This window comes from Nematolebias whitei, chromosome 14 (assembly GCF_014905685.2).
Source record: "Nematolebias whitei isolate Nwh7 chromosome 14, NemWhi1, whole genome shotgun sequence".
Taxonomy (NCBI): domain Eukaryota; kingdom Metazoa; phylum Chordata; class Actinopteri; order Cyprinodontiformes; family Rivulidae; genus Nematolebias; species Nematolebias whitei.
The window spans coordinates 1866008-1876662 of record NC_056511.1 but is presented as its reverse complement, the minus strand read 5'-3'; the positions used below and the strand labels follow the sequence as shown (position 1 = coordinate 1876662).

Sequence of the window (10655 nt, the reverse complement as noted above, 5' to 3'; positions counted from 1 at the left end):
CTCCTCCTCCCTGAATTCTACTGTCCAACATGTCCACTGTCCCTCCTATCTGAGTTCTACTTCAACACTTGCTCTTGTCAAGGGCGGACACCATTCTCCTCCTCTCCCTCTCCGCTTTGCTCTGTCCTGTCTGTGAAACTGCTTTAGAGCCTCTCTTCTACAAATCTTCAGAATCATAGCTGTGGACTTGGATTTGGTCAGTTGGTCCCTCAACACAATTGATAACATTAAGAGAAGACAGGCTTTAGGTGAGACGATTTACCCTGTTAGCACGTACGCAGCTGGATATCTCATCGACTTGGAAGACTTGATGACGTGTCTGTCTCTGCTGCCATTTGTGGATTTTAAGGACGCATTTATAATTGGATTTATGATAACTGGTTCCTGCTTTTTGGATTCAGCTGGTTCCTGGTTTATCTACCATCAAGGAAGTCGTTGGCAGCAAATTAGGACCCGATCAGGCTGCTTGCCTTATGAAGTCTTGGTTCGTGCCTCGAGCACCCAGACTCAAATGCTTTTGGCAGAATGGATCAGATCTTAGGGATTATTCTCAGGCACGTTCCATCGGTGTGGCCATGTAAATTGGACATTTCGGAACCGAGTGGAGCAACACAGACTCAACGTAGATGTCATTAAAGTTCTGTCTGTCCGCAAAACAATTGTGTTTATCTGAATTCGGCTCCCTGACTGGCCTTGACAGGCCATCTTATCTCAACTCGCCTGGAAGTTTTGGAAGCTTGATGCTCTGCAACCCCCCCACCCCCCAAGGAATTCCACGAACTTTTCAGAGGAGCCCAGCTGAATAAACATTCTGTCATCATTTCAGGACTCTGGATTCGTCTCTGGTCGTCCTCAGCACCCCCCGGGTGTGCACGGATCTCTCCAGAGGGAACTATTTGAACTGAGTAATTTTATCTGAACTCTGCAGTGCCTCTGTGTGTTGTCTCTGGCTGCTCACCGTCCTTGCGTTCCCCTGTCTATCCTCCTCCCTGAGTTCTGCTGTCCAACATGTCCACTGTCCATCCTCTTTGAGTTCTACTGTCCAACATGTCCACTATCCCTCCTCTGCACATGTCCCATCGATCTCAGCATTTAAAACCCGATCTGTCCCACTAATAGATACATTTCTGATACTCCACCTCGCCAGACTCTCTTCCACCTGCTCCCCACCCTCACTACAAAGGTTATCTGCAAACAGAACTGTCCAAAGGGACTCCTGCTTGTTTCATGTGTCCACCTGTCCACCACCCCCCCATTTCAAGTCCACAGAACCCCACTATTAAAGAGCGCAACTATCACTTTAAGACGTGTCTCCAGGAAAAGGGACAAAAAGATGCCTGAATGTGTCCATCAGCTGCTGTCCTCGTCCTCAGGACGTCTTCAAGGGTCCAAACAATCCCAAGCAGGAGAACCAAGCAAAATCTGAAACATTTTAATATAAAGATACAAACAAACAAAGTTTGTTTTGGTCTTGAAATACATTTAAAATTTTATGTTTGCACTAAAACAGAATCTTTAAACTTCACAAAATAAAATGTTTCTAAATAAAGTCACAGGTTTTATTAAAAAGCTTTTAATAAAACTTTGGATTCGTTTCAGTAAAGAAAACAAAAATCTGTAATAAATAATCTAAATATTTAAAACACGACGGTGGAATAAAAAAATCTACATATGAACTGATTTGTCCTTTCATATAAAGTAAACAATAATTAATAATAATTAATAATTGTACCAGAATAAAAGAGGAACTTCACAAAATGTGTCATTTAAATCTTTAAATTAGTTTTTCTCGTTGTATCAGAAAATTTAATCGGATTAAATTTAAACGTTTTATGTTTTAAACTGTTTGTTTTGACGTCAGATATTTTAGTGAAATTTGTCGTTTTTAAATCAGAATTTAAAAAAAGATTCTGATCTTTACGACAAATAAAATAAAATCTTTAAAAACACGATCCTGTGATTTTTCGTTCTGTCCGGTGCAGCAGAACCAGTCCTCCACGTCTGAGTCTGACCCGTGAGGTTCTGCTGACGACCTCTGAGCAGGTTTTACCTTCAGGCCCATTTCAGACCCAGATCCTGGTTCAGTTTCAGTCCAAATGGTTTAAAGTAGAGACCGGATCAGGACCAGTGAAGGTCCAGATTTTGTCCTGAAACCAGAACTTCTTCTCACACTGACCCGTTAGAACCTCACTGTTCTCCGTGTTCCATCACAACTCTGACCCAGTTTGTTGCTGTCCAGAAATGTTCCGTTTGGTTTGAAGCAAGCACACGGAACCTTGGCCCGACCCGGTCCCGGTGTCAGGTCAGGTCCTGGACGTCCAGAAGCATGGCCTCCTGCTTGGTCCTCAGCTGGTCTCGTACCAACAGGTGGGCCACCAGTTCAGAGCTCAGAGCTGGAACCAGAACCAGACAAACAGAACTTTAGAGACGTTAAAAACTAAACACAGAAACCAGAACATGACCCGGTGGGTTCTAGTCAAACAAAGGAACACATTAGAAACCATGAACCGTCAGAACCGATTGGGTCGGAGCTCAGACACCATGTGACCCTCAGGGTCCAGTTGAGGACGACTCTCATCGACTCCCAGAGGTTCTGACGGACATTCTGTGCTCGTTGATGTCAGCTGGCTGTGGCGGCCATCTTGAACTGAGCTGTCTATCAGCTGTAGACGCAGATCCAGAGTTCCTTTCTGATGTTCACTGACATCTGTCCACTGGCTCTCGAGATATTTTGCTAACATGGAAACTTTTTTCCTCTGTTGCTCTGAGAACTGTTAAGCTTTGTCTTCCTGTTCTTGGATGTTCAGGGTTTGAGTTTTTCTGGACCTGCAGAGTCCTGTGTGTGTAAAGTCTTCAGGACACAGCTGAAGGTGGATGAAGACGCTCCCCGCTGGACATGCAGTCCGTGTCTCTGCTGGTCAGGAGCGTGGTGCGGCCAGAACATCCACTCCGCAGACTGGCCAACGTCTCCTCTCGTTGTATTTTTAATAAACAATCAAAATAAAAAAGTGCAATGACTTTGGACTTTTAGGGGCGGATATTTGAGTTGCCGGATCCGAGCGGTCAAAATGAGAGTTCCCGGATCTTGTTCCGGCAGGATCCGGCTCAAATTAACCACTGATTATAAGGCGATGTAGAAAACAGAGAGGAACAGAGGAGGACTGAATCATCTGTGCATAAACAGAACTGAACAATGACTGGACGCAGAGTGGAGGAGAGGAGAGCTTTAAATAAGGCAGAGTGAGTAATGAGAGCACCTGGGCAGGTGGTTGATGAGGGACAGGTGGGAATGATAAAGACTGGAGACCGGAGAGGCAGACTGAGGACTGGGTGGAAACTGACAGAGAATACAGAGTCAAAATACCTACGGAACAGAATGACACAAGCGGAATGAAATAAAAGCAATAAGCAAGAAGAGGCAATGTGTTCAACATAATGGTACTTCCTCCAGTTATTTAACAGTCAACAATGGTGTACCACAAGGCTCAGTCTTAGGAGCCACCCTATTTACAATCTACATAGGTAATGTAGGTCCGATCATCCCTGATACATCCATACATTTCTATGCTGATGACACAGTTGTTTATTGTCGAGCTAAAACTGTTGAAAAGGCTTTCCAGCTTTTGAAATCTGCATTTAACATCATCCAGTCTGATTTGTTCCATCTCAAACTTGTCCTAAATACTGACAAAGCCAAAGGGATGCTTTTTCCAAACAGGAAATAAGTACCAGCAGTCCTTCCTTCTATCTTATCTACAAATGGTGTCCCCATTGAGTTTGTTGATTCCTATAAATATTTGGGTATCTTGGTCGACTCACATCTCTCTTTTAAGCTCCATGTGGAAAACTTGGTAAAGAAACTGAAAGTTAAACTGGGTTTCTTTTTCAGAAACAGATCCTGTCTAACCCTGAATGTTAGGAAACATCTTGTATCTGTGACTTTCCTTCCCTCCATTGATCACGGTGACATTATTTACATGAACGCTCCTACAAGAACCCTGCAGATGTTGGATGCTGCAGATGTTGGATGCTGTCTATCATGGTGCACTAAGATTCATAACTGGCTGTAACTACCGTACCCACCACTGCTCCCTGTATTCACTGGTTAACTGGTCACCATTAACTTCACACAGACTCTCCCACTGGTACATTTTCATCTTTAAATCACTTCCTGGTCTGCTGCCTTCATACATCTCCTCCTACATGTCTCTGTGTGAGTGCAGCTACAGCGTGCGCTCTCAGGACATCATTACCTGCAGTGTTCCCTCAGTGAGGACTGAACTAGACAAAAGGACCTTCTCCTACTCCGCTCCTGTTTCCTGGAATATCTTGTAAAAAGACCTGAAGCTCTCGACCTTTGACCTCTCTAAGTGTCTTTAAGAATCTGTTGGACTCCTGGCAGGGACCGATGCTGACATGTTCCTGTTTTTAGTTTTTTATATTGTTTTAATAATGTAGATGTTTTTTTCTTGTATATCACTCTTTTTATTTACTTGTCATTTTATATGCTTTTATATGATTGTCTGTTCCTCAGTTGTGGTTTTTGTTTAAAACAGGTCTCAGTTGTAAATTCATTCAACCTTTATTTTTACAGGTTAGTCTCATTGAGCCTCGGGGACTCATTTACAAGAGAGACCTGATTTAACAAAGAGTGATGACAACAGTGGACAATCGTAAAAGAAAACTTAGAAATTGAGAAGAACAAGTGAAAGAAAATGGCATTAAAACTAAAAACGAAACAAAAACAGCTAGGTTGTAAAGAAATGAGTCCTCGAGGCTCAGTGAAACTAACCTGTATAAATAAAGGTTGAATGAATGAAAAAATTGATTCCGGCTGTCTCAAATGTTTCTGTTTCTCTCCAGGATCTTCATGGATTAAACCCGTTTTGAAACTTCTGCAGGTCTGAACGCTTCGCTTTAATCTGGAAGAGGTTCAGTTGGAGAACCGGAGCGGTTCTGAGGCGGTGGGTTACCGTGAACTTCCTGCTGGAGCGAGGCTCTGAGAGCGAGAAGCTGCTGCTCAGATAACTGCTGCAGGTCCAGATGTTCCAGATGTTTCCTCTGAGAGACACAGCTGCTGCAGGTGGCCTGTGACACACACACACAGAGATCTGTCAGTGACCTCGGACTGCTGCTGGTTCCTGTTGACTCTTCATCATTACCTCCTCCTCCTCTTTCTGCTCTGCCAGCAGTTTGTCTCTCAGCGCTTGAAGAGCTGCCGCCACTTCCTGTTTCAGCTTGGCGCCATGGCAACTGCCATGTCCAGTTCCCCTGGCAACCTGACAGGTCAAAGGTCAAAGGTCAGACTGCCAGAGCCCAGATGATGAGTCAGAAAGGTTCAGACTTCTATAAACATCAAGCAGATCAGTCACTCATTGATTCATTTGTTGATTCACTGATCAGTTTGTTCGTTTGTTGATTCATTCATTCGTTCATTAAGCTTCATTGTTTAATGTCATTTTAAAAACAGAAATTTGATGATGAAGACCTTCGTGTTCCCCTCCTCCTCTTCCTCACTGTCGCTGTCGTTGATGAAGCAGAGCTGCAGCTTCCTGCGGTTCTGAAACCTGAAACCAGACGGATCCGTTTGGGTCAGTTCTGATGTTCTGCTGGGTTTAAACAACTAATCTTCATCATCAGTCTGTGGACCCCAAGTCCTTGAAGTCCTACACCTTTGTGACCTCTGCTCCTTGTAGCCTCACTGTTCCACCTCCTCCCTCTCATTCACACATGGACTCTGTCTTACTACGACTGACTTTCATTCCTCTTCTTTCAAGTGCATACCTCCACCTCTCCAAGTTCTCTTCCACCTGTTCCCTGTTCTCACCACAGATCACAACATCATCTGCAAACATCATAGTCTACGGGGATTCTTGCCTGCCCTCATCTGTCGGTCGGTCCATCACCAGAGCAAACAAGAAGGGGCTCAGAGCTGATCCTTGATGCACTCCCACCTCCACCTTAAAGCTATTGGACACGCCTACATCACATCTCACCACTGTCCTGCTGTCCCCATACATGTCTTGCTGTCCTCTTACATGTCCTGTACCAGTCTAACATACTTCTCTGCCACTCCAGATTTCCTCATGCAATACCACACCTCCTGTGTCAAATGCCAATGAGTACAGATGTGTCAGTGAGTACAGATGTGTCAGTGAGTACAGATGTGTCAGTGAGTACAGATGTGTCAGTGAGTACAGGTGTTTTTAGGAGAGATTTAAAGGCAGAGACTGAGGTGGCCTGTCGAACGTTGATGGGCAGATTGTTCCAGAGTTTAGGGCCCATGACTGAAAACGCCCGATCTCCTCTGAGCTTCAGCTGGTTTTTGGTACGGCCAAAAGCAGCTGGTCTGATGATTTCAAAGCCCGAGAAGGAGCATAAGGATGAAGAAGGTCGGAGAGGTATGATGGTGCAAGGCCGTTAATGCACTTGAATGTCAGCAGGAGAATCTTAAAATCAACTCTGACACGCACAGGAAGCCAGTGAAGAGAGGACAGAACTGGAGTAATGTGCTCAAACCTGCGAGTTCCTGTTAGTAGCCGAGCTGCAGCATTTTGGACGAGACCTGACTGACCCCAACATAAAGCGAGTTACAGTAGTCCAGCCGGGTTGTAACAAATGCATGGACTAATTGTTCAGGGTCGGATCTGGACAGGACAGACTTGAGCTTAGCTATCTGCCTTAGCTGAAAGAAGCTTTTTTGTAACAGAGTTGATCCGTTTATTAAACTTAAAATCCGAGTCTAAAACTATCCCGAGACTGATGAAGCCTTCTGGATGGGAGGTGAAATGTTTCAGCACAAAAAAAGAAACTGTCCAGATGACCTGACCTGACCTGAAAATTTTTGGATTGTATACCTGGATTATTGAGCATGGACTTTATTGGTATTGAATCAGTTTGACATGACTATCGACGAGGGAGAGGGCCGGCACCGGAGGAGGGGGTGTGCCAAAGAGACCATCTTAGCACCAACATAACTGGTTTGTTCCACTTTGAGTAAGCTGTTTGGGGGAAGAATCAGTTTTATGTTGTGTGTTTCCTTGACTGATGAAGCTTTCTGGATGGAAGGTGAAACGTTTCAGCACAAAAAAAGAAACTGTCCAGATGACCAGACTGAAAATTGTTGGATAGCCCGAGATTGGTAACAGACAAAAACAACATTTTTTTTTCAACTCAATTCAACCTTTATTTAAACAGATAAGTCACATCGAGCTTCAAAGGCTCATTTACAAGTGAGACCTGTTTGGACAGACAATAAAAAGTGGTGAAAATGACACATAGGCTTTGGAGACCAAATAAAAAAAAAATCTAACATGCTCTTAATCTTTGGTCGAAGGTCAACAGCATGATAATGAAAAAAAATCTCGCACATAAGCACATAACAACACACCCGGGGGTGCCGAGGACGACCAAAGACAAATCCAAAGAGTCCTGAAATGATGAATGAATTTTTATTCAGCTGGGCTCCTCTGAAAAGTCCATGGAAATTCCTCTGTAGGAGGGGAGGGAGGGGGTAGAGCTTCGGATTTACAAAACGTCCAGGCGGCTTGAGATAAGATGGCCTGTCAAGGCCAGTCAGGGAGCTGAATTCAGATAAACACGATTGTTTTGGGGACAGACAGAACTTTAACGACGAGTCTGTGTTGGTCCACTCATTTCCGAAACGTCCAAATTAAATGGCCACACCAATGGACCTGTCTGAGAATAATCCCTGAGATCTGATCCTTCCTGCCAAAAGCATTTGAGTCTGGGTGCTTGAGGCACAAACCAAGCAATCATATAAGGCAAGCAGCGTGATTGGGTCCAAATTTATTGCAGACGACTTCCTTGATTGTAGATAAACCAGCCGAATCCAAAAACAGCAAACCAGTTATCATAAATCCAATTATAAATGCGTCCTTAAAATCCACAGATGACAGCAGAGATAGACACGTCATCAAGTCTTCAAGTCAATGAGATATCCAGCTGTGTGCCAACAGGGCAAATCGGCTCTCCTAAAGCCTGTCTTCTCTTCAAAGAAATGTTGTAAATTGTGTTGAGGGACCAACTGAACCAATCCAAGTCCATAAATTATGGTTCTGAAGATTTGTATAAGAGAGGCTCTAAAGCAGTTTCACAGACAGGACAGAGCAAAAACAAAGCGGAGAGGGAGAGGAGGAGACGTCCACCTTTGACAAGAGCAAGTCACTTTAACATCATATGTCTCTGCAGGTTTTTAACGTCTGAAAGGTTCAGAAGACTAAAGTCTGCAAAACATTTTATAAATAGAAAAATCAAGTGAGATTTTTTTTTTTAATTTTCAACAGTTTAAAACAATTTTTTTGCTATTTTCTACTCTGTCTGTCATATCTGAACTCGACCACCAGGTGGCGCCAGTCGTCTCCCTCAGAACCTTTAAATTAATATTTCTGGTACCGTGAAGTGAAGACAGCGACTTGACACTTCCTGATGTCCTCCTCCTCTTCCTCCCAGACGTCCGTCCACTTTGACCTCTGACTGTCCCCTGTCCCCCTCTGCAGGAAGACAGTAAATTTTGTTCAAATTTTTGTTAAATCTGATGCGGAGTTAAAGGAGGAGAAAACGCCGAGGGTTGTGGGAAACGTAGTCCACCTCAGCCCACAGAACCAAACCTGACATTTACCCCCTCCCTCCTCTCCTCCTCCTGTCTCTCCAGCTCAGCGATCCGCTCGCTCAGGTCCTCCCAGTGCATGATGGGAAGTTTGTCCACAGAGGACGCCACAGCCATGTGACCACAAAGCTCCGCGTCCTCCTCTTCCTCCTTCTCATCAGTCATCTCCTTGTCTCTCTCCATCCTCCTTAAAACAAACAAACAAACAAACATTGATCAGAAACAATAGACTTGTATTTTGATCAGGTAAAAGTCTGAGAATTATATTCAGATGAAACAGAACTCATAAATCAATCACTTATTGAATCAATAATTTAACTCCAGATTAAACCCTGCAATAAACCCAGATTAAAACCTGTAGTTATCCCAGACTAACGCCTAAATAAACCCTGATTACAGCCTGCATTAAACCTAAAATGAATGCTGTATTAAGCCCATACAGCCTTTCTTAAACACAGATAAACCCTGTAATAAAGCTGGATTAAACTCTGAAATGAGCACAGATTAAACCCTGGAATAAACCCAAACTGAATCATGCAGTAAACCTGAATTAAACACTGTTATAAACTCAGAATACACCCTGTAATAAACCCAGAATAAACATTGTAATAAACCTGGATTAAACTCTGTAAAAAACTCGAAAGAAACACTGTAATAAATCTGGATTAAACCCTGAAATAAATCTGGATTAAACCCTGTAATATACCCAAATTAAACCCTGTAATAAATCTGAATTAAACCCTGTTATAAACCCAGATTAAACCTTGTAATAAACTGGGATAAAAACGCAGTAATAAATCCGGATTAAGTCCTGTAGTAAACTTGGATTAAACCCTGCAGTAAACACAGATTAAATCCTGTAATAAACCTGGATAAAACCCTGTAATAAACCTGGATTAAATCCTGTAATGAACCCGGATTAAACCCTGTAATAAACGCGGATTTAACTCAGAAATGAGACCAGATTAAACCCTGTAATAAACTGAGATTGAACCCTGTAATGAGTCCAGAATAAACCCTGTAATAAACCTCGATTAGACCCGGTAAAAAACACAAAATAAACCCATGTAATAAACCCTGATAACTGTGCTTGCTGGTAGAGTTTTTTTTTATGTCTCAAATCATGTCCTGATAGACAAGATGTGAAAGATCTTTTTTGTAATACCACTATCTACCCTCATGTTTCTCCCCCTTTTTTAGCTAAGATTATTATTCTGAAAAAGGATAAGAGAAGCCACACTTAGTTATAGTAGCAGCTTCGTGCACTCCATTCATCTTCCAGACGACTGCATGCACATGTTCTCGTTGTATTTTGGTGCAATGATAATAAAGCTTATTCTGATTCTGATATTAAACCCTGTAATAAACGCAGATTAAACCTTGTAATAAACCTATATTAAATCCTGTAATAAACCCAGATTTAACCTTGTAATAAAATCAAATTAAACCCAGTAATAAACCTGGATAAAACCTGGTAATAAAAACACGAAATAAAACCCTGTAATAAACCCACATTCAACCCTGTAATAAACAAAGCTAAAACCCTGTAATTAACCCATATTAACCCCTGTAATAACACTGGGTTGAACTATGTAATAAACCCCAATTAAACCATGTAATAAACCTGGATTAAATCCTGTATTAAACCCAGATTAACCTTGTAATAAAACCAAATTAAACCCTGTAATAAACCTGGATAAAACCCTGTTATAAACCTGAATTAAACCTTGTATCAAACCAAGATTAGACACTGTAACAAACCAAGATCCAGCCCTGTAATAAACTCGGATTAAACCCTGTACCCAGATGAATCCCTGTAATAAATCCCGATTAAATCCTGTAATAAACCCTTTAAAAAAGCCAGTAATAAACCCTGTAATAAACCCGAAATAAACCAGGATTAAACCCTGTAATAAACCTGGATAAAACTCTATAAAAACCCAGATTAAACCCTGTTGTAACCACAGATTAAACCCTATAATAAACCCAGATTACACCTAGTAGTAAACCAGGATTAAATCCTGTA

General features: G+C 42.4%; 1 long non-coding RNA gene across 1 annotated transcript; it reads right to left on the bottom strand.

Annotated features, from left to right (window-relative positions):
- Positions 1-5009: 5009 nt before the first annotated feature.
- On the bottom strand, positions 5010-5515 carry LOC119420372. Its single transcript, XR_005187299.1, has 3 exons — positions 5489-5515; positions 5163-5279; positions 5010-5088 (listed from the first exon to the last, which is right to left on the bottom strand). It is a non-coding gene; the product is annotated as an uncharacterized LOC119420372 (long non-coding RNA).
- Between the last annotated feature and the right edge of the window lie 5140 nt (positions 5516-10655).